The sequence below is a fragment of the Pelodiscus sinensis genome, chromosome 10 (genome assembly GCF_049634645.1).
Source record: "Pelodiscus sinensis isolate JC-2024 chromosome 10, ASM4963464v1, whole genome shotgun sequence".
NCBI lineage: Eukaryota > Metazoa > Chordata > Testudines > Trionychidae > Pelodiscus > Pelodiscus sinensis.
In genome coordinates, this window is record NC_134720.1 from 40,164,493 (window position 1) to 40,189,672 (window position 25,180).

At 41.6% G+C, this 25,180-nt stretch overlaps 1 protein-coding gene across 6 annotated transcripts in view; it reads left to right on the plus strand.

The window, feature by feature from the left end:
* The window catches only part of FNDC3B (fibronectin type III domain containing 3B), a 392,297-nt gene that overhangs the window by 229,804 nt on the left and 137,313 nt on the right, over positions 1-25,180 (plus strand). The window lies entirely within an intron of this gene.

Consider the following 25,180-nt stretch of genomic DNA (forward strand, 5'->3'; position numbering starts at 1 on the left):
TGACGTAATCCTAATTCATGTAAACGCCCCAAAAAAACCCAATTTTTTTCCCTGCAACTGTAAAATATTGAAGTAACCAAAAATAAAACTAGAAACAAGAAATGGAATCCCGGCATATGTCCTCATTCAGAGAGGGACCCGAACACATGATGGCAGAATAAAGTAAGAAACTCATTGTGGAGGTGGAGAAGTAACTTCCTACATTTGAGATTTAAAATATACCTAGTTTGCAGAAGCCATTGCGGGTATGGTTCTGCTCTTAACCTATTGTCATGCATTTTCCTATTTAAATGTATCAGGCAAGCAGACATGGCACTAACAGCTGCCAAGGGAGTGATGAATGTAGCCACAGGATTACTGAGGAGTGTGCTTTACTAACTTTGTCTCTCTGTGTCTTGTTGCTGCAAACAGGTGGTCTCTTGTAGGTGGCACTGACATGCTCTAATGCAGGGGATGGAGAACAAAGAGAGGAGAGATTAGAAGATGATTTAATAGTTAAAAGAATAGCTGTAGATAGATCAAAGAGCTTTCTGTGCCCTTGTTGTACTTATACACACATATCATTGCTCAAATATTTTCATGTCTCACCCTAGGTTTCAGTCAGGGAGTAATGTTCACGTTTGTCTGTCCACCTCCGTAACCGCAAGTTACTTAAGTATAAATTTGTTAGTTTTTATGGTGCCACAGGGTTCCTTGTTTTTACCTAAATGAAAAGCATGCACTTCTGACTGTTGTCCATCTGTCTAGTGGCTTAACAATTTGAGTTCTGTTTTCCAAAGTAGGCACTTAAAAGCCCATGTCTCACTGGAAGTTGGTAGGATGTAGGCTCCAAAGTGCCTAAGGGCCAAAGTTTTAAAGATGTTTAGGCACCTAACTATGCAGATAGAACACCTAGTGGGATTTTCAAAAGCACGTAGGCACCTAACTCCCATGGATTTGAAAGGGCATTAGATGCCCAGGTGCTTTTGAAAATCCTATTAGATTCCTATTTGCATCATTAGGTGCTGAAATTCCTTTAAAAACTTGGCCCTAAGTCAGGGACTTAGGCGTGTAGACTTGAGGGCTTCTAAAAAATTTACCCTACATTCCAAAAAGACTATTTAATAGCATGGGCCACGTTGTCGGAAGCTTTATCTGAAGCCTTAGAAATCAAAGGAGAGGGGTTTTTTTTCACCTGGCAGACTTGGATTTGTGCACATAAGTTACCTTTATGCATGTGAAAACTTAGCCATATGCTTGACTTTCCCATAAAGATGTAGTCTTGCTGTGAAGACGCAGGATAGCTATTTCAGGATACTCCAGTATCTCAAAATAGTGTTGCAGTGTAAATGCAGCCATAGAAAAAATTCTCTGTGAAATTGTGCTCCCAGATTTAAAGCTTGCATTTGAGAATGTGCCCCAATGTGTTTGTTCTGGAAACATAAATAATTGGTTTAATGACTTTAGGTCAAAATCGATTTAGTATTAAAATAAATATGTATCTGCTACCTAACACATCCTCGGGAAATATTTCTGAAAGCTATACTTGCTTTTATGATAGCTAGTAAGTAATCTTTTACGACTATTACGGCAGGCGATAAAGAAGAAGGCGATAAAGTTGAATACAGAATGAGCTGAGTCACTCTAGCTCAAAGAAGAAAAAATGAATTTTCTTGTTGTATATTTTTTAATGCAATAACCAAGAATGGTGTGCATCTCTATACCTGCAAAATAACATGGAGACAATACATGTAAAAACATAATTTGAAATCAAGAGTTAGACAGCTAAGATTATATAGATAGATAGATAGATGTATAATTTTGTCACAGCCTAGCCTGGTATTGCACCATATGGTCTAGGAACCCAGTATGCTAGGTCCTGTACAAAAAGGCAGCTCTGACCCAGAAGGCTTGCCAGCCAAGTATAAGACAAAAGACAACAGATGGATAGAGACGGAAGGTGTTGTATAAGTAGTCAATGAGAGAATATTTGTCAGCAAGTGGGCAGTGGTATGGTCTTAATATTAGATGCATTTGTAGACTTGTACACATGGTTACATTCTAGTCTTTACGGCCACTTTACATTTTATGACTAGTGGGGTTCATAAGAATCCCTAACAGTGTTTTCTGAGTAGCATGCATTTAGGGAATGTTAGGGAAGCCAAGTCACCCTTTATAAAAATATTTCAGAGTTTAAAGAATTATAAGTTCCTCCCGTTAATTTGTAATCATTTGATCACTGAGACAAGTATCTTGAAAAATAGTAATAACTATGTTCACTTGGCCAAGGACTATAAGAAGGATTCCTTTTTAGTGGTAATGTAAAATGCCCTGTGTTCAGAACATGTCATAAATGATATTTCTTCTGTTAGCATATCAATGCCTCTGGTCAATTTGTAAATCTTTAGTCCATTCAAGGTATTTGCTTCTATTAAATAGGGAGACAGAACACGTTTGTCTCCTGAAGAACAAACTGTCCAAGCAAACATTAGACTTTATTTAATACATTATAACCTCCATACTCTGGGTGTCCCTAATTTGGGATCACCCATAGTATGGAACCTGGCAGGCAGATGCGGAAGTAGCTCTGCGTGCTGCTGCTCCCTGTCTCCCTCTGCTGGGGGGGAATGGCAGAATAGCTACGTGCTCTGCTTGAGGCTTTTTTCCGCTGCTTCCATATTGGGGTAGAGAGGGCGGTGCCTGGGAATGGCAGGGGACATGGAGCGCTGGATAGGCATCCTTTCTTCATTCCCCTCACTCCCTCCCTGGCCCAGAAAAATCTTTAATCCAGCAAACCCTGTTTCCAGGGTTGCTAGATAAGAGAGATTCAAGTGTATTGAAAAAAATACCCTGAGAAGATTTAAATAGAGTTGTCATTGTATGCAAATTTCAGTATTCCCTGGAGCAGCGAAATATGAAATGCAACCTTTACCCCAAATAGACAAGAAAAATGCTGACGCTTCAGTGGATAGATTAGTGTTGATATAAAATATAGAGCAATATTTCTAATTTATCCACTCTCCTTAGCATGTCTCTATAAAAACAGTATCTGCATGAACCAGTCCTTTTTTAATCTTCTTAAAAGATGTTCCAGAAGAATTGAAAATATAAATTCATTGTTTGTAATTAGGTTTAGTCAGAATGAGAGGAAAGATGACCTTACGAGTAGAGCACTAACCTAAGATGAGGGACACCTCCATTCTCTTCTCTGCTCCACCACTGACTTGTGCCAGTCATTTAGGTCTGGTCTACAGTAATCATTTATACAAACATACCTATGGGATGATGAGGATGTGGAGAAAGCCACACCTGCTAGGAACATAGCTATGTTGTTGGCTTAGGTAATGTTGTTTGGGGAGATAGTATCGTAATAACAGCAGAAAAACTCCATCTGTCTTCATATTCTGTGTCTACACTATATGCTTTGTAGTTCATATATAATCTTTGTCTGTGCCTGAGGATAAATGCATTAAAAATTGTAAGGCGCTCAGATACTACAGAAGTGGGGACAAAATACACACCTAAAACAGACAAACACATTTATCAAGTGTTCATCTGTGAACTAAAAATTTTAATGTCAGAGACTTGTTTCACCTTTGAGTGCTTGTTCACATTGATTCTAATCAGGTGTATGAGTGCCGTGTGCATGAGTGTCGGTAATTTTTTCCTTAGCAGCTCCTGTAGGGTCAGTTGTGGAGACCCCTACAGTGGCACTGCTATATCAGTACATATATACCGCTGCCAACCCTAACCCTTGCTCAGTTCCTTCTTACTGTCCATGGCAGCATTGGAACTTCTAGCTTTCTTGCATTGGCAAGCTTCTAGTCCCTAGCATTTGATAGTTGAATTGCTTGTTTTCTCATAGCTGGTTTTCTTGAAAGAAGTTGTGGTAGGAGTGGGCAGCTGCCCACAAAGAGTTAGCCCCTCAGGGCTCCAGGGCATGCTTTACACCCCAGGGCTGTGTCTATACTGGCATGAATTTCCGGAACTGCTTAAAACGGAATACTATTCCGTTTTCAGTTTTTCCAGAAAAGGAGCATCTACATTGGCAGGCTGCTTTTCCGGAAAAGTCCTTTTTCCAGAAAAGCATCTGTGGCCAATGTAGACGCGCTTTTCTGGAAAAGAGCCCCGATCGCCATTTTCGCGATCGGGGCTTTTTTCTGGAAAAGACTACTGGGCTGTCTACACTGGCCCTTTTCCGGAACAGTGTTTATGCCCTAGTGGGAGCAGAATACTTTTTCCGGAATAGCGGCTGATTTTGTATAGTAGAGCATCGTTGCTTTTCTGGAAATTCAAGGGCCAATGTAGACAGCTCGCAGCTTATTCCGGAAAAGCAGCTGATTTTCCGGAATAAGTGGCCCAGTGTAGACACAGCCCAGGGTTTTAAGTCATGCACTGTGTGCAAACTGCCTGTGCCTGACAGTGATCTGCACAGTGCATGTCTCCAGCTCTTAGGAGAAGAACATTGCACTGAGAAGTGTAAAATCTGCAGGGGTTTTAAGCTCTGCTTGATGAAGGACCGGGAATACTGGCTCCAGCAACTCCTCATGGAGGCAGCACTGAGACCTCCCCAGACCGAGAAGAGGGTACCGGGTGCGAGCTGAGTACACAGTGCCCCAGACTCTGTGCATGAGACCGCGTCAGAGGCAGGTGCCACAAAAAACTCTTGGCACTGAAGCCTACCAGCACTGAAAGCCATGACCTGGGGTGTGTCTAGACTACATGCCTCCTTCGACGGAGGCATGTAGATTAGCCAGATCTGAAGAGGGAAATGAAGCCGCGATTAAAATAATCGCGGCTTCATTTAAATTTAAATGGCTGCCCCGATCTGCCGATCAGCTGTTTGTCGGCAGATCGGGGGAGTCTGGACGCGATGCCCCGACAAAGAAGCCTTTCTTCATCGACACAGGTAAACCTGGTTTCACGAGGCTTACCTGTGTCGATGAAGAAAGGCTTCTTTGTCGGGGCATCGCGTCCAGACTCCCCCGATCTGCCGACAAACAGCTGATCGGCAGATCGGGGCAGCCATTTAAATTTAAATGAAGCCGCGATTATTTTAATCGCGGCTTCATTTCCCTCTTCCGATCTGGCTAATCTACATGCCTCCGTCGAAGGAGGCATGTAGTCTAGACACACCCCTGGAGACACTGATTGACCTTGCCGAGGCTGAGTGGTTATAAGGAGGGCAGAGGCAGATTGCCCCATAAGACACGACCGCAGCAAGACCCAGCATGGCTCGGGCAGTCCCCCGTCTGTGAGGCCCAGGATTTGCCATCAACTCCAGCCCTGGAAATGACACCGTCCAGTCCGCAGGCAGCCTATCACCTGGATGCAGCACTGAGTCAGGACAACTTCATCATCATCATCAGGTTTCCTGCCTCTAGCGCAGAGCACCCCATCACATCCGGCATCAAACGCTTCATCGGAATCTCTGGCACCATGCACGCACAACAGGGTGTTAGGGGTAGTAAGTGCTTTGGAGGTTAGCATCATAATTCAAAATAATCTGGACCTGCTGGAGAAATGGTCTGAGGTAAATAGGATGAAGTTCAGTAAGGACAAATGTAAAGTACTCCACTCTGAGTGAAACTTGATTGTTCCTCCTTTACAAAATGGGAAGTTACTTTCTAGGAAGGAGTACTGCAGAAAGGATCTAGGGGTCATAGTGAACCACAAGTTAAATATGAGTCAACAGTGTGACGCTGTTGCAAAAAAAGCAAACATAATTCTGAATGCATATTAACAAGGGTGTTGTAAGCAAGACATGAAAAGTAATTCTTCCCCTATATTCTGCTCTGATTAGGCCTCAGTTGGAGTATTGTGTCCAGTTCTGGACACTACATTTCAGGAAAGATGTAGAAAAATTAGAGAAGGTCCAGAGAAATGCAGCAAAAATTATTAAAGGTCTAGAAAACATGACCTATTAGGGAAGACTAAAAGAACTGAGTTTGTTTAGTTTGGAAAAGAGAAGACTGAGAGGATACATGATAACAGCTTTCAAGTACCTAAAGGCGTGTTACAATGAGGAGGGAGAACAATTATTCTCCTTCACCTCTGATGATAGGACAAGAATTAATGCTCTTAAATTGTAGTCAGGAAGGGTTAGGTTGAAAATTAGGAAAAACTTCTTAGTGCTCAGAGTGGTTAAGCACTGAAATAAATTGCCTGGGGAAATTGCAGAATCTCCTTCACTGGCGATATTTAAGAACAGATTAGACAGCCGTTTGTCAGGGATCATCTAAATCAGGGCTTCTTAACTTGCGGCATGCAGGCCACATGCAGCATGTGGCCTGTTTGTTTGCGGTCCGTGGTACAGTTTGAGTTTACGCGTGACTCAACACGTGGCCTGCAAGTGGAATCCTTTGCACGTGGCCTCCACTGGGAACACGCTGCACAACGGCGAATCAATATAATGGTCTTCTGTTTATATGAGTTTTAGTAGTCAAATTCCTGTACTGTCACTGCTCATTGAAAGTGCTGTCATATCGGTGGAAATCAGGTGAATATTGTATTTTATTAATATCAGCGGAATTGACTTAAATGGGATGTTGTGTAGTCTTGCCTTAATCTTTGTATTCATATCTTGTCAGTGTGAAAGAAGCGATTTACATATATTTGCATATATATTGGCATGTATATTCAACCACACTTAAGTTTGCTGTATCATTGTGGTCCCCGGGGCTTCTAAAGTTGAGTAACTCTGATCTAGGTGGTGCTTGATCCCTGTGCGGGCAGGAGACTGGATTTGGTGATCTCTTGAGGTCTCTTCCAGTTTTAGTATTCTATAATTCTATGATAGAAATGTAGCCGTGTTAGTCTGGTATAGCTGAAATAAAATACAGGACTATGTAGCACTTTAAAGACTAACAAGATGGTTTATTAGATGATGAGCTTTCGTGGGCCAGGCCCACTTCCTCAGATCAAATAGTGGAAGAAAATAGTCACAACCATAATTTTTTTAATTGTATCCTTTGGTATATATGGTTGTGACTATTTTCTTCCACTATTTGATCTGAGGAAGTGGGTCTGGCCCACGAAAGCTCATCATCTAATAAACCATCTTGTTAGTCTTTAAAGTGCTACATAGTCCTGTACTATAATTCTATGGTTTTCTAATGGAACTGTTTTCTGCATCCTGAAAATTTTTGATCTTTTATGGCTGCTTTTATGCTTTTTTTAAAAAAATATGTAGTGAGACTGTATTTATCCATATTATATAGTACAGAACAAATACTAATGCCTTTGTTAACAGATTTGTTGTACCTATCCCATAACATGAATATGAAGTCTTGTGTACCAAAGTCAATTGCATCCACTGGGCACTCAGAGACTTTATAAAGCAAAGACTTGTATATTAGCCACTCTCGTGAGCTCATTCAGCTTCATGCATATGTTAGAAACATAATGACATCAGATAGAGTTCAAGCAAAATGCGCTCTCAAGTTCATGTCAAACTCTACATGCAAAAAAATTATGAAAATCAGACTATATTTATGGCTTTGCTTCAGTAAAGAGAATTGTTAAGATGTTTGTCAGATATAGCTGATAAAGATGCTTTGCTGGGGAACAAATGTTTGGAGGACTCACATAGCACTCCCTCCCCTCTGCTTACTCGAAGTCCATTTCTGTAATAAGCTTATGCAGAGACAGTGAAAAGGGGTAAAAGAGACATATTACAAACCAAGCAGGGAGCTGGCCAGTAGAGATCATAGAAACCTAGGGCTGGAAGAGACCTCAGGAGGTCATTCAGTCCAGCCCCCTGCCCAAAAGCAGGACCAACCCCAACTAAATCATCCTAGCTTGGGTTTGTCAAGCCGTGACTTAAAAACCTCTAGGGATGGAGATTCCACCACCTTCATAGGTAACCCATTCCAGTGCTTCACCATCCTCCTAGTGAAATAGTTTTTCTTAATATCCAACCCAAACCTCCCCTGCTGTAACTTAAGACCATTGCTTCTTGTTCTGCCATACATCACTCCTGAGACCAGCCTCTCTCCATCCTTTTTGGAACCTCCCTTCAGGAAGTTGAAGGCTGCTATCAAATCCCCCCTCACTCTTCGCTTCTGCAGACTAAATAAGCCCAAATCTCTCATCCTCTCCTCATAGGTCATGTGCTCCAGCCCCTTAATCATTTTGATTGCCCTCCATTGTACCCTCTCCAATGCATCCACATCCTTTCTATTGTGGAGGGCCCAGAACTGGATGCAATACTCCAGCCTAGACTTATCAGTTAATGTGCATGGTTACATGCGGTCCTCTCCCCGCCCCTCACTCCTGCCTCTGATACAGCATGGGGAGGGCAGATGGGAGCCAGTGCTTGCAGAGAGCCTTTGATATAAGGGAGGGGGCAGGCAACTCCATGGAGCTGCCTCCCCCTGCTTGTGAACTTGTAACCCCACTGGAGAAGGGGTTGGAGTTTGGGAGGGAGTGAGGGCTCTGGCAAGGGGTGCAGGCTTAGGGGTGGGGCTGGGAATGTGGGAGTATGGTGCTGGAGGCATGGTGGGGATGCAGACTTAGGCTGGGCCACGCTTACTTCCAGCAGTTTCCAGTTAGCGGCACACCAGGGTGAAGACAGGTTTTCTGCCTGCCCTGGCTTTGAAAAGCTCCCAGAAGCAGCTGCCATGTCCAGATGCCAGGTGTATAGGCAGTTCTGCATTGTGCATTCTGTACATAGCCATCCCTGCTAATGGGAGCTGTGGAGCTGACACTCAGGACAGAGGCAGCACACGGGGCTTCCCTCACCACCCCATGCCTAAGAGCGGGACATGGTGGCCACTTCCAGGAGCAAAGCCAGGGTAAGCAGGGAGTTTGCCTTAACCCTGCTGCACCAGAGATCGGATTTTAAATGGCCCAGTCAACAGCTGACTAGAGCCACCAGGGCCTTTTTTCAACTAGACATTCAAATTCAAAACCGATCACCGTGCAAACCTAGTTGTTCCATCCAATTCCAGAGCAGGAATTTCTGACATTGGCTATTTCCATGGTATCTGTCCTACGTTGGCCATACGGTGCATTTAGTCACTGAGAGTTCTTTTACTTAGGCCCACCGTGGTGCAAAACAATTTGAAGGGAGTATCAGCCTTTTGAGGGTTGCTTGCTCATTCAGGACTTGGGACCATGGTGAGAATTTCATGCAGTACCCATATTTTAGGCACAAAGAACATAGTTATTTAACATTTGAAATGAAGTCACAGTCTCGTCAGCTTTTGAACTTGCAACCTTCTGTATCACATGCACCCTTGAACACTGCATGAGGCTCTAATGAATCTTAACACCTAAGCCTTGCAAAAAGTTTCAAAACTAACCATCCTGCAAAACTCAGCTCCAGGGTTGAACATAAGCAAGCAGAACTACAGAATTCAAAATGTTTATCGTTTCTTTGAAATTGTAGCTGAAATTCTAAATAAAACCCTTCATCTGTACATGGAAACAAAAGTATGTAGACTTGATTTCATGCTTCAGTTTGGTTTTGTAACACAATTTTTGTGACAGTCCTCACATACAAAGATCTTTCTGGATCCCACAAAAGCTGAACTGAACAAAGCTACAAGCAACAGAGCAGAATAAACAAAATTAATTGGCTTCATTTTGAATTGTAGTTTCATCATACATAGTCTGAGTTCTTTGTGCCTGAATCCATATAAACTATCAAAGCTTGATGCAACTGACTGAAACTGAAGCCTCACAATTCTGCTTAACAACAGTGGCTAAATTCTGATCTCCTCTGCACACAATCTCATTGACTCTTTGTGTTCCCTGGGCACAAGTAAGAATAGAATTTGACCCTTGGAATAGCTGCTGAAAGTTCACATGTTGAGTTTGGTAGCTCTAAACTCTGCAGTGTATTTTTGATACACAAGCTCCTGAATAACAAACTGTGCATACAGCACCGAATCAAAGGCAAAGCCCGAACCTTGTCCAAGTCCAGAGATGTTTCCATTTGGTTTCCCAGTTAGCGCGAGAGAAGTTAGACTAGCAAAGTTTTTATCTGAATTGGGGGTTTTGGATCCAGTATTCTTATTTGTCCCCATTTCTAAGTGCATGATTATTTTTTGAATGTGATTGGACTAGGTATGTTAGATATCGGGTAATTGAATAGTCGTGTAACTGCATGAATTCTTAGTGGTTACATGACTATTTGATAGTCCCTGTGGGTGGAGTCGGCAGCTAGTGTGCTCCTGGTCCCACTCCCTATGAGCCCCCTGCTACTCTGCATTGCTGCCTCTGTATCAGAGGCAGCAGTGCAGGATGGCAGCTGCCCCTGTCTACATGGGGTCTAAGCTTCCCAAGAACAGGGGCTGCTGCCACAAAGGAGCCTCTGCCCACAGCGGGCCAAGGTTCATCATGGACAGAGGCTGCTCTGTGGGATGCGGAGCAGCTGCTGTCCGGGGGGACTTGGGTTTGCCGTGAACAGAGGCTGCTTAGCAGCAGCTTCCCTTGACCTCCCTACCTCCCCCAGTACATGGGTGGGGGAGACAGGCGGCACCGCCTGGAACTTAAACCATTTCTACGCACTAGACCAACAAAAGAAATTAATAAACACTTTTCCATCCTGTTTTAGTACTGATTTACCAGAAACCCCCATACTGTGTCAAGAAAGCCACACATGTGTCTCAAAGCTTGAGACCAAGATAAACAATGTATGGTACCGTATTTAGCATATGGTAATGAAGACTACAGAAAATTATATACAAAGGAGAGGTATTGTTTTCTCTTGCTGGGAGGATCTGGAACGTTGAGAGTCAGGGGAATGAGTATTTAGAGGGATGAAACTTCCTTTACTTCCTTACTATGTATTTAACAAAATCCCCACCAATTTAATTGATTGTTAAATTGGGTGTAACAGTCAAAAGCAAAATTTGTGAAGATGTTCCAGCACTTTTTGCTGGGGTTTGTAAAGGTGTCTAATGTTGTTAGTTGGTCAGACCCCATTAATATCCATGGAATTTGAGACCTAACTCTCTAAGGATTCATCACAGCAGGGCTTACCTCGAAATAAGATATGCAAATTAAGCTATGTCAGTTGTTTTAGCTTATTTTGAAATTCGGAGCCTCTACTCAGCACTTATTTTGAAATAGAACACCCTCCCCTCGACTTCCCTTACTCCTCGTACAATGGGGGTTACAGGAGTCGGAGTAAGAATTCCTCCAGCTTGACAGGATTTCAACATTATTTTGAAATAACTACCTGCTGTGTGGACAAGGACTAAGTTATTTTGAAATAGCGCTAGTTATTTTGAAACCATGTTGCTGTGTAGATGTACCCATACACTCCTTTGAAAATCCAAACTTTAAGGTTTCCCTTCTGAAGCAAAGTGAAAACTGATGTTCTGTAGCTTGGTGTGTCTTATCTGAGATGCTAGTGTGAATGAATAAAAACTTGCAATCTGTTGTCTTTATGAATGAATGGTACTTCTGTAAGGTTTCTGAGATTTGTTTCTCACTTTGACTTGGTCTACACTTAAAAATTAAATTGACCTCGCTGTGTTGCTCTGAGCTGTGAAAGAATTGTTCCCAGAGTAACATAGCTAGATCAAATTAACCACTGCTATAGACACAGCTAGACTGGCAGAAGAATTCTTTTGTTGAACTCGCTTCAGCCTCTCAGAGAGATGGATTAACGACATCGCTGGATATGGGAAGCATCTACAGTACAGTGCTACAAACTGAGCTGCTGTAGCACTTGTCATGTAGGCAAAGTCTTAGTGTTGCATTGAACCAAATGACTTCAGCTTTCTATTAAATGAGCAGCATGGGTCCATTTCTTCCTAGTTATATTATAAAAGACTGAGGCTTGCTCTATGTAAAAGGACATTGAAAGTGAAGCTGTGCTAAAGACGTCGTTCACATGGGTGGACTTTTTCATGGGTTTGGTGTGACCCAGAGCTGCACCATGAAATTTTAATTTGGTGGTTTTGAAGGAGCAAAATGAACTCCAAACTCAGAGAGGGACCTAGTAATAGATGCTGAGTTCCCCTTAGTTTTGACAAAAACTGGGCACTGCTTTGCTTAAAACTAATCTAAGTCCCCCATCTGTGATCTGTAGCAAATTTTAACAAACTTGGTCTGATTTTCATCTAAATCAAGCTGGAGTTTCCCTCGTTATTGAAGGGAGCTATGCTCAGGAGTCTATTTCAGTGAGACATTTTAAACATCTGAAAAGGTTCTCGGTGAAAATGAATCTGTAAAACTTCAGCGTTGCCTCCTATTTTGTTCATGTAGGACATGCTAACTGCAGTGTCAGATGCAGAGTTTGGGGGGTACAGTTAATTTCTCTTTCTAATGGTTTGTAAATGCAGAAGTGACCTGCTTTGTACACACTATGCATGTGGCTGTGTCCATGCCATACCAGTGGGGTGGGCTTGATAATTTTGTGTTCTTTTTGCTCTTGTGCACTAGAAAGCTAACACCTGTCAGTGCAATTTGTTTATCCTGCATTTACTTGAGACAAATGTCTAAAAATCAATCCAAGCAGTGAGCGTGAAGTAAAGTTTTGAAGAGTCCTGGATTCTCATGGTGAGGTGCAAGCTGCAGTTATTAAAGGGGATTAGGGAACACAGCTGGTGAGCAGATGGAATGTTTGTAATTTCAAAGCCAAATTCAGCTCTAAACAAAATTTTCAAAGTCTGTTTGCTTCTTTACTAGCACATTTCTTTTTCTCCAACTAGGATCAAAACTCTAGTCAGATTTGGCCCTGAAGATATGTTCTGCTTAATTGATAAATGGTGACGATCTGAATGGGAAATCTTTCAGGCTTGATTGTAGTGTAATTTAGACTTGGAATATCATTAGTTTGGGAAGCTGTTAATGAGTTGTGCTTCTCATCAGCAGGGTAGTGTTTTGTTTAGGCTTCCTGTCTGGCAATGGGGGCTTGGGCTTGTTGAAAAGGAGCAGTTTTCCACCAAAGGGGTGAAAGTACCTTACATTTCTTACAGGTGCTGTCCTATCACAACCCGTCTCCTTTGTGTGTGTGTGTGTGTGTGTGAAAGTAACTTCAAGTTTCTTACAGATATTGTCATTTCACAATCCCCCTTCCCATCTCCACCCCTAGACACTTAACTTCCTGGATCCCTTTGCATGATTTTGATACTTAAAGCTACTTCTGATACTCGAGAATAAAACTTCAGTATTGGAATATTCCAATATTCAATATTGGAATAAAATCCTGAAATCACCTTATAGAAACTCCAACAGCTGATCTTGCTGCTTCCCTTTCCTCATGGTGCCATCCCTTGAAATGAATGTGCTGCACATTGGCTTTTTTCAAGCCACATGGCCACATATGGCACTGGATTCCGCTGAGCATAAGGAGGTCCCACATTTGAAATGAATAGCAAATCTGCTACATGAGTGGTGTAAGAGCAATCCGTTTCACTGTAATGATGCACTAAATCCCCTTTCACAGTCCGCGCTGCTTGCAGCAAAGGTGCCTAGTTCAAGGACGACTTTAAGTCTTTTGGGAACTTTTTTTTTCTCTCCAACAATCTTGAATTTCCCAAGTGGGCTTCCATTGATCTATTCTCAGTTGATCAGTTAATGCTCTTAATTCCTTTTCTCCAAAGGGATTTTCTGAATTCTCTTGCCATGTTTCAGATTCAAAACCTACAAATTGCTAATTAAGTTCTTATAATCAGAAGCCCTTTCTTTGTGTCTCCTTTAATCAGCTTTGTTTGAGGCAGTTGTGGATAGTTTTGTCTTCCGTGTTGTCAGTGTCTGCTTGAATGAATTGAGACAAGTTGATTCTGGGGCATTTCCCAATGTAAGCTCCTGAGGGAAGGAACCAGGGGTGGGGAACTAGAGATGTTAACTATCCGTTATTTTACTGGTCGAGTAGTTGATGGACTACTTGGGCTATTGTACGTTTCAAAGGAAGAATGTGGAACTCTGCGTGCAGCCCAGGGCCAGGCAGAAGTCCCGCTGACTCGGGGCTGCATGCGGCATGCCAGCTTTGAAATGTACAAGTCCCCCAGCCTGATAGAGGCATCAAGGGCGGGGGGGTAGGGAGGGAGAGAATCAACTAGTCCACTGACTATCCGATAAGCATTTGCTTATTGGATAATCGACTAGTCCTTAACATCCCTTTGTGGAACCTCAGGCCGGGGCCGGATGCGGCCCCCAGCTTCCCTGGCTCTCTTCCCCCCCCAGCACTGGTGCTCCAGCCCTCCTCCTGCCTCATCCAAACTTCTTTAACTTTGCCCTCTACAGCTGCCGAGAAACTGTTGCAATTAAGGGTCTTTGTATGAATGGTCCCAGACTAGCCTAGTGATTTTTAGAGACACATTTTGAATATTTGTCCCCTCCATGACATCACTAGCTGGTCATAGTTAAGGGTGTTTTTCTAAATAACATAACTTGTAATTAATTTTAATTCATCGATTAAACAAATGTACTTGTAAATTCTCAGAAAATTCATTCTCTATTCAATGCTTTAAAATTGGGGCGATTACGTTGTAGTTGAATCCCTGCTGTAAGTGCAAACCAGAACTCATCCTTAACTATGGAGTCATGACCAGCACTTCTGTGATAATAATAATGATAATAAAACCCAAAAATTAATAATAAATATAATAAAAAAGCTACTATGTTGCCTTAAATTGTTGTCATCTTTAGACTTTCTGTGTTTCTCCATTCTTATTGCCCTTGTTTTTTGATAGTATTGCTGAAGCAAGTGGATCTGTCAGCCTATCTATCTTTTCATAAGAACGGCCATACTGGGTCAGACCAAAGTATCCTGTCTGCTGACAGTGGCCAATGCGAAGTAATCATCACGTGATCCCTCTCCTGTCATCCATTTTCAGACATAATTTTCATTTATCCTGTCTGTGCCCATCATAGTACTATCTGAGCACGGATGATTGATCATTATTTTTGCAATGGTGCCACATTTTCCTAATAATCTGAATTAGTTATTTAACTATAACTACTGCATAAAAGTCACTTCTGTACCATAACAGGAATGTGTACCACAGAGACAGACCCTGGAAGATGTCACATGCTTTGAAAGAGAGCTACTGGTGTACAGCTAAAAGTGTCAAGGGTAGCAACAGCATAAGGAAGTCTTCTAGAAATTGACTCCGTATAGTCAGACCGATTTTTATAGTGGAAGAATATCGCAAACCGCTATAATGATTAATCCCATCTATATACTCACTCCCCCTCGAGAACCATACTAAGTCCCTACACCAACATCATTGTCAGCTACAAAAATAGCTTAATTGTGTGTTTCTGCAGCAAAAAACAAACAATTGCTGCAGACTCCATGTTCTTCCAGTATTTAAGCAACCTGAATGTTACATTCATACATGAGAAGAATAAAAAGAAGAAACAGCATTTTCCTATGAAAACATTTTACTGGAGCAGCAATGAGTCATGTGACTCTTCATCTAGACTTTAGAATAACAATTGAGTTTGCTTTGCTTGCCAGCTAGCCCTCAAAATTGACTAGGACGTGAGGTTTTGTGCATGTTCTCAACATGATCAGCAGTAACTTGTATCTGGGAATATTATTGAAATGGCTTTTCCTACTCAGCATTCCTCATTTTTGCCCCCATTTTTACCCCATTTTATTCACATGGGTTATGTCAACTAAATTTGAAACTCTAATGAAAACAAGGCTATAGGAATGTTGTTTATTAAGAAATTGGCAATATTTTAGGCATTTGTCACCTTTTGCCTCTCTTTTTTGTGTTTCAGTAGAGAAGTTGGGTTATCAAAGTGAACCTTGCTCTTTGATGCTAAGGTCAGAAGCCAACTGAATTGGCATGGGCAATGAATGCAGTTCCTCTCAGTGATACAAGAAAACCAGTTTCCTATCCTGGTTATTTTCACGGGCCCAGTTGGTTGGAAGGGAGGGAATGAGGCCAACTCTAGGGAAGCAGGCGCATAGGTTCCCCAGCTGTGTGTACAGTGACAGGTTGAACTTTGGCAAGTGTGGCCTAGTGTTTGCAAATATATAAGACCTCAGACCCAATGTAGTTTTGAATGACTACGTCAGCATCTGTCTGCATCTCTTTTCTAATCACCGCTAAAACACTGAGATCTAGCATCCCAAGCAACACCTTTGTCTGGCTCAGAGTAAAATCCAAGGAGAAACTCCTCCTTTCATTACCCTTCTGACTTAGGTGAGGCTGCCCAGTTATAACTAAGGGCAGTGATCTCTAAAGGTTGTTTGATGATTATATACAGCTTCTTGCCTCTGCATCTGTAAAGCACTCTACTGCCTTTCAAGTTCTTTTAACAAACTCAATGTCTATACAATGTTCCTTGCCAAGCAGATTGTTAGTTTTGGCTGCAGAGTTCTTTTTTAATCCAGACCAAGTTTTAGGCTTTTCTGGAGTTCATTTCAACTCTGCAGTCTGATTTGTTTTTCTGTGAAAATATTATGCAAATTTGCAAATTATTCTGCTACTAGAGGATTTACCCACCATTGCCCAGGTCGTTGTGGGCACTCAGGTTAGGAGGTGTGGGGGGGTCAGGACAGGAGGCTGGACGCTATGGGGGGGGGAGGAGGTAGACGTACAGGAGTCAGGGCAGAGAATGGGGGGGCTTAGAGAAGGAGGATGTTCAGGATTCAAGTGTTGGAGAGAGGGTAGCTCAAGAGACAGGGCTCAGGCCAGGGTTCTGGGAAGTCAGGCGGCTTACCCGGGTCAACCTTTTACAGCATTTTTTCCCAGGGGTGCTGGAGTTGTGTTGCCCTGACGGCTCCTCCAACGAGGGGGTGGGGAGAATTGCAGGTATCTTCTCCCAGGGCGGCTAGGGCTGCACTGCTCTGCCCCCACATTCCATGGTTCCTGGCAGGGTGGCTGTCCAACCCCTAGCCAGGGCTACCTCCAGCCAGCAGCTGCATGGGAGGGTAAAGGTGTTTGGTTCCTCTGGGCAGCCAGCCTGCCTAGCCCCCTTGGTATCTCCTCATGGGCCTGGGGGAGCCGGGCTGGGCTGTCCAGCCCCCACCCCAGTGTCTCCTCACAGGCAGGGGTGGGGCGGGCCACAGTTCCAGACCTCCCACCTGCCGTCTATTTGCAGGAGGTGGATGGGGCTGTGCTGCAGTTCCAAGACTCCTCACCGGCATCTCCTCACAGGATGGGCCCAGCTTTGGTTGCTGCCCCCTCCGATGTCTCCTGGAGGGGCACTAAACTACCTAGCTACCAGGGTGGTCCGAAGGGCGGGTGCATGGTGGCTGGCATCCAGTGCTACAGCTAAGGGCTGGGCGAGAAGAGTTTGGGGGCAGAAGAGTGACTTACCCACGGCTGGCAACATGGACAGCCCCAGCCCCAGGAACATGGCATCTCTGTTCCTGGTGCAGCTGCACCCCAGTGGTCACTCTGCAGTGTAGCTCGCCCCCCCCTCCTCCGCCCTATACTCGCTGCCCCCGTTTCTCCATGGTATGACTGTCCCTCCTGTCAGCCCCCATTTCCAGGTTATCAAAAATGGTCCCATTCCCAGCACTTCCCATTTTTCTGGCACAAGCAAACCCTGACCTTGCTTTAAGTTAGGATAAGACCAAATTTGATGGTCCTTTTACCATTTTGGAGGAGTTCTTGAACAAACGGACTCACAGACAGACAGTCACACATTTTTTAAATATACAGATTGATTTTTTTTGGTCATAAAATAGGCACTATTGTGTACAATAGGGTGGATTATCAAAGCCTATTTTGTTCATATATGGCAGGGGTTCCCAACCTGGGGTTCGCATACCCCCAGGGGGTACGAGAAGCTTGTCAAGCGGGTATGGGGAATATTTGGTAAATAACTAGATTATCCTAATTGAAATATTTCAAAAGTAGTAGTGTTAGTGAAAAAAGTTGTGGATTCTGGAGTCTAGAATTTATTTCCTTTCATATTGAATAGGGGGTACGGGAAGGTTTACTAAAAGCCAAGGGGGTACGGGAACCGAAAAAGGATGGAAACCCTTGATCTATGGTATATTTATGTTTCTGAAGATTAAGAAAGAATAAGTTATTTCAGTTTAATATAGACGCCCTTGTGCCTTTCCCTTCACTGGCACCCTGTTTCAGAGGAAAGAATTTCCTGGCTGGCATGAGGCACTGTAATGGGATACAGGGCCTTTCATCTCTAAATCACAGGTTTGAATCCCAACTATGGCAGTAACATCTGAGTGTTGTAATCGTCTGTGGCTTATATGAATTCTTGGTCTTCATTCAATTCCCAGAGGATAGAAAGCTCACCCCTCACAATGGGCATTCCTGTTAGCTGCCTCACAGCATACCCAAGTTTGAATGGCAAAATTGCTCTTTTTCCCTCTCTGGAGCATCTAGAACCAGCATTGGAGTACATAGCAGGAGAAGCTGTGTGTGGCCGAAGAAAGGGCTTCAATTTGAAATGCTGTCAGTCTGGCACTTTTCATTAACACTAAATTCACCAATGCAGGAAAAGAGAAATCCATTCTTTCTTCTGTGAGCTGTGTCCAGGATTTAGCCTCTTACTCCTCCTGGCATCAGAGAAGCCAGTTTTATGTCAGAGGAGAAAACTTAGAAATTCCAGATCACTTCGCTTTGCAGCTGGCACCAATGGGCCACTGTTAAATTTTAAGAAGATTCAGTGTTCTGATTTCCTGCTCTGCATAGCTTGGCTAGGACTGGTGTAACCCTTGGGGTTGTCTGACCATGTGGTTTTTGTGGCAGCTGATATTAGCGGTAGTAGTAGAAGTAGTAGTAGCTTAGTGACCCTTTCAGAAAATAACTTCTCTGAATGATTCTTCAGTTCATCAGACTGGCAGGGTTGTATCTGACTCTTGCCAGAGCATACCACTGATTCTGAATACTGATAGGGGGGAGAGCGGGGAGAGGGAGAGAATCACAGATTCAAATGACAAAAAATAAATTAGGATGACCAATAAATGAAGGGAATTGAAAGCGCTGACATACATCCCAATCACTACACAAGTGCATAAGGTATTCTAAGAGCCTCTTTCTCCTTTCTCCAAGTACATATCTGAAACAGCACAAAAGAGGCTCCCACAGAGAAGTAGGAGTTGAGAATTCTGCACTGTGTTCTTGGCCATACCACTGTCTCTCTGTGTGATCTTGAGTGATACATTTAAGCTCTCAGTCCTTCCATTTTCTATATCGTAATTTGGAGAGAAGAGTTACCCACTGTAAAAGCACTATGAAATATAGAAATTAGAAATATGTAAGTGCTACCATTAGTCTGTAATGGTACTGATAATTTTCATTACAGAATGTTGATGGCATTGCATTACAGTAGTAATTATTGGAGCTCAAGGTCAGGGTTTAAAATAACTTTCCTTTCTCCTTCTCGACTGCTTGCACAAATGTTACTTTCAAATGTTATATCTGTACCTGTGTTCCCCTACATAGGAGATTTAAAATAACTTCCCAGTCTGTCTGGGTTTTTTTTTTTTCGTAATAAAAAAGTGCTGTCCCTTGGTGATAAAAGTACTAAGTACCAAGAACACAACTCCAGTCAGAGAAGTAATGGTTCCAGAAAAGGATAGGCATAGGAGATTTTTCAGTGATGTATCTTATACATACAAATATCACAGTTCTGCCCCCAATCAGAAGAGATACAGAAAAGAAAAAATATCAGGAGCAAGAAATGTAAGAACAGAGGTAATGTTTGTTGAAACACAGACTTTCACATTTATTCTTCAGTTCTGTGGTCACCAAGCTTAATGTGTGAATGGGAAGACAACTTCTGGAATTAAACAAAGCAGCATGCAAAAAAACACTGCTGTTGTGGCCTGGCATTTCACATTTAAAGTGCAAGACTAAAACCATTCTTTTATTGCAGGAGTAGAGATATACCAGGGATTATTTATGTTTATGATTTTATTGTCATTTATTACATCATCTTCCTTTCCAAGTGCAAACTAATGGTTCTCATCAGCCTCTTGTAACTATTTGTTGTTTTTTAAGCTTTTCCTGTTACAGACTAAATTGGCTATCCCTCTGAAGCTTATCTACTCTCGCTCTCTCTTTTTTTTTTTTTTTTTTAAACTTCCTCCCCTCCATTTTTTCCCTTCTCCCCACCTCCCTCCTTCCCTTATTTATTCTTGGATCTGGACTTCCAAAACTCCTGTCATCTGAAGAAGTGGGTTGTGCCCGCGAAAGCTCATCATACCATCTACATGTTTTGTTTGTCTTTAAGGTGCTACTAGTCTATTTGTTATTTTTTAGATTTTCCTATTATAGACTTACTCATCTACCCCTCTGAAGCTTAAGATGAAGCTGTATTCTGTAAAGTGTAACGAGCTCCAGCACAGTACTGTTTATAATTCTCTCATACTAGAAACAATACGATAGATTAATTTCATTTTAAATTCCCTTCCTATTTTTCTTGGGACATCTGAATGTTTAACCCGTTGGTCTGTGTGTTGTGGATACTTTTTGATTCTGGAGATCCCCAGTTCAAACTCTAGTGGACGCTGTAACATATCCATGGGAATGTGCAGACAGCTTGCTTTTACGTATCTTGCATATAGTCTGCTACTCACACAGGTTGCCAACAAAGTTTAAAAGGGGCCTTTGAAAATGTAGCCTTTAGAAATGACACACACTTAAATATGTAGACTGATATGGGCTTCTAAATATTGTCTGTCTGTAGATTTCTTGTGAGACAGATATATCCACATTACAAAAAGAAAAAAGATGAGTGGCCACATTCATAAATCTTTACACATACAGCTCATGAACTCCATGTCTGGCAAGCCCTTATTTCTTTTATGTAAATATCAGCCTTTATATACCCAAAGATCTTGCATACTTCTGTTGTATAATAGTGTAGTAGAAGCTGTCCAAAAATAAAAGACTATTTCTGACACAGAAAACTACCTAAAAGGGTCAAACATGTAGCTATTCATTAGAGTAGGAGAAAAGGACTGGTACGTAAGATAAAAGTCTGCTATATACGCAGATATAACTTGTACTTTGTCCATTTATGTGGGTTATGTCACTGTTTAATTTGGTGTTTCTTCACAAATAACCAGCTGCAGCCATGTGTGGTGCTGTGCATCTGTTACTGTCTTTGTAAGACACAAAGCACTTCCTTGAGATGTAAACTGATGCAGTATAGAGTTCGTACTTTGATTTTACAAAGAAAGTCCCGTTTTGCCTTCTGGTAGACCACCTCATGCTCACAGCAGGAATTCACTCCGATTTTTAGCCAGGAAAGTAGGAGGCTGTTGTTGCTGCTGTGTTCCAGCAATAGCAATGAAGTGGTAGAAAAGAACAAAACGACTTACACACTCCGTTTGTCCCTTGCATCCAGCATTTCACTCCACTTGCAGAGGCAATCGACTTCTCTTTGTGCCCTTTTCTAATTTACAAACAAAAATGAAAAATTGATTAAAAATGATCCAAACTGGCGTATCTCTCCTGGTGACTGACTTCAGTGCACAACAGCTTATGCAAGTCTGGTACTTGCCCATATTGCAGAATACTTTTAGTTTCATTAAACACAAAGAGTGTTTCTTTTAAGCGCCGGGCACAGCTGAATAAAGTGAATAGAAATAAAAATTGCTTTATCCTTATCGTAGCTTCAGAGTCGTTTGCAGAGCTCAGAAATGTTTAATATTTAGAACTGAAAATGCAAACACAGGCATCTGTGGAAATAGTTAACAATAATCCCTGACCACAGTTTAACCCGCCTACTGTTTTGGGATAACTGGTCCTGATATGCATAAAAATCTAGACAAAATATTTTATGCCAAATCAGTGTCATACATTAGTTTTTCTTAAACTCAGGCAAAGTCTAGCTTTCCACACTGATTTTATCATTCTTCATATTGTATTTTTTTGTGAAGCAACAAAAAAATCACTGAAAAGATAAGAGGGTCGTCTTGACACCTTAAATGTTATTCTTTGAAAATAAAATGAAAATGTAAGTACTACACTGCTAAGGTCTTTAGTGTTCTCTTGGATTCCAAACACACATGAAAACTTAAATAAAACATGAGGGGAAAACCACTGCCTCTTTTTCTTTAAGTATTTTCAAATGTTGATGAGTTCCACTTTTTAGTATTGGATTTGTCAGCATACTTTCCATTTGATGGTTTTAATTTAGCAAAAAAAGTCTAAAAGGTATTGGGGCTAATTAAACGACAAATTTATTAGTCAAGTATTTAGGCATCAGATTGTTTTTATTTTGAGACAGCACGTGAATCTGTTAGCACAGCATCATAGTTTCAGTGGTTTTTGTTTTTCCAAAACAATGCACCAAAAGGGTCTTTAGGGATGGTGTCTTTGAGGCTTTGTCTACACTGGCAATTGACCAACAAAGCTTTCATCATTCCCAGGTTATATAAACCTCCCTCCCCTCTCTTTCCCCACTGGTCCACCAAGGACAGAAGCTTTACTGTAGCAAGTACTAGCAAATGCCTCTAGTAGAGGTGGAAGATTTTTATCTGCAAAAGTACAGACAGCATTTACACTATCTGACTTTTAGCAACAGCCGGGCTGCTAAGAGCTGTGTAGTATAGACCTATCCAGAGACAGCAGATAACATTTTCTTAAGTATCATCACAATAGTTCAGCAAATTAAGGGCTTTTTATGATAAAATTATCAAATTGATTTTTTGTGAAGTCCATACTTGCTAGGAAGAGTTTCTGGCAAAGATACTTGTCAAATACATTTTCTAGCAAGCCCACACTTGACAGGTGCTGTTGCTGGTTCAACGACCCACTATTGCATCGCACATAAACATTGCAGGTCTGAATGCATATATTGTTTGGATTTTGCTGATTGCACATGGTAAGAGTACCATGTTTCTCAAGGACTTGGGTACAGAAATAGTGAAATCACTGATGCAGCAATGGAATATTGTAGGCTTGTCTCAGACTTCTAGGGAAGCATCCTCAAATGCTCTGGGTACTGGTCCAGAGCCTAAGAAAAGTAAAAAATATTACAGCTCTTCCAGGAAATGAGAGGAAAAAAACATAAAAAGCGTGCAAAGTATAAGAATTTTGTGTGGTTGGAACATGTCATCTGTTTGCTCCATTTGTTCAAAGTGGTAACCCATTAACTGCCATTTTACTGTGTGCCTTTTTTATTGTTGCTGTTGCTATCTATTTTCAAAGTCTAAATATGGGGTCAATTAGATCACAAGCCTATATTGTGTGTGGCTTTTTATAAAATGTGTTTGATCATAGAGTCAGTTAGATCACAGTGCAAGTACTGTGTAATGTGCTCCTGAATCTAGGAAAGTTTTAATTTGTTCATAGCTTTAAAGTTCTCTGGTTACAATCAAGTCATGTTTAAATGAATACCATGTGCTTCTTTCCTCCCATAACATCCCCCCACCATATGGGCATAATAGGGGTTTCCAAGACTCCAATATGGAAATACTTGGGTGATTTTTGGGTCCAATTTGAGGGTTTATTCTGTTTTAGGGTAACAGCTGTTTTGAAGAGAAGGTTTTTGAGTGTTTCCTTACTAAGCATATATTTATAATGGGCCCTAATTCTGGCTGATTTTGAAGATATCGCCAAAAAAAGTGTACAATAGCCCAACAGAAGCAGTATTACCATGGCCATGTTATGAGAACAGGCCCCACTCTTGCAGATTATTTCTTCTAGCTACAGCTATTTTTCATGGTTTGAGGATATCATTCTCATCTCAAGGTTAAAAGGTGTATACCTAAGGATGCTGTCTGTTCTGTATGGTTCGTTGAGCCTGCCGTGCCATGGACTGCACCTTTGTGACTCCTGTTGTGACATGGTATCTCTATAGATTGGAGAGGAAAACTTCCTGATAAATTTCTGGCACATCTGTGCACCTTTTGCAGTGCGGATGTGACTGTCATGTAATAATTGCAATAGCCTTACTATTTTTTCTGCATTCTGTTCTCATGCATGAATAATTAATTGTTTGCTTATTTGGTTATAAAAAATCTCAAAGATTAACAGGCAGCCATCTCTGTGTGTGAATTTCCTGTCTCTTGCTTTGAAATCAAAAAGGGCTTTATTAATAACAATCAGAAATGTATCAAGAAGGATATCGTATAATGGGGAGTTTAGTGTCTTTTAAATTGTAAGTTGCACTTTATGTGACTGATAAAAGATCATTGCTCATATTTGAGCCACTCACAACCTCTGTAAATCTGGAACAAATTCTGAGAGAGCATATTGTGTTATGACTGGCGTATCTGCAAGCGTGGTGCTGTGCTTGAGAACTAGACATAAGGTTTGCAAGATTTTCATGCTGATGTCACCCCACTGGAATGGAGGGGATGTTGAAAAAGTAAATACTTTCTATAGCCAGCAGCTAAGTATCTACTTAATCTCTTCTTTTTCTGTGAAGGAAAAATTGCAGGACAAACCTAAAATCAGTAAACTGTATTTATGATGGAAAATTTTAATTAGTTTAAGGCTTGTAGCTATTTCAAACATCATGCATAAGTAGCTGCTATTCAAGTAATTGTGAAGGCCAGTATTTATGGAAAGTTTAAACTTCTATTTTTTCTGCATTTTTAAACTTGCCTTGCTTTAAAAAGAGGTGTTAGAAAAATTGTTTGTAACGTACATGCAGGAAGGAACAGGAACTTGGGCTAATCAAAATCTTTAAGAAGCTTTCTATCTGTGAGAACTAGCTTCCAACCATAATAACCACTAGCCTGCAGAAAATTTAGGGGGAAAATTCACTCTCTTGCTGAGTTTGGGAGGGCTAGCACCAAAACAAACCCCAAACTTTGGAGAAAAAGGTACCAGAATGTGAATCTAGATACAAATTTTACAGCTGGTCAGTTTTGTATAAAAGGTCAAACCAAAAGAATCCGAAATCCAGACAACCGAGAACTTGAGAGTGATTTAAGATCCAGATTTAAAATGAATTTGTATAGCTCGGAACTATCCATAGCGTCTCGTAAGCATTCAGAAGTTTCACTTTTTCATAGATGATAACTCAGGGTTTTATAGTGTCTATTGGAAGCCTCCAATGAGTAATCAAGGAATCCCCCAAATTCCTGCTATGATGGGCATTTGAGGCGCAATGCCCTTAACAAATGGACGCTCTCCCAATTTCTCAAGCAATCACGGGTAATATTTTTGTTTCAAGAGTTTGCTGGCCATTAGAAACAGAGTTTGTGAGCCCTCTTCTTTACCATAACTGCAGTCATTGCAAGATATTAGTACTCTTCAGGTGGAAGCTAGTCTGCTTGCACAGCCATAGCCAGGTGTTTTACACCTGCATGAGCTGAAGATAGCAGCTTCTCAGATTAGAATTC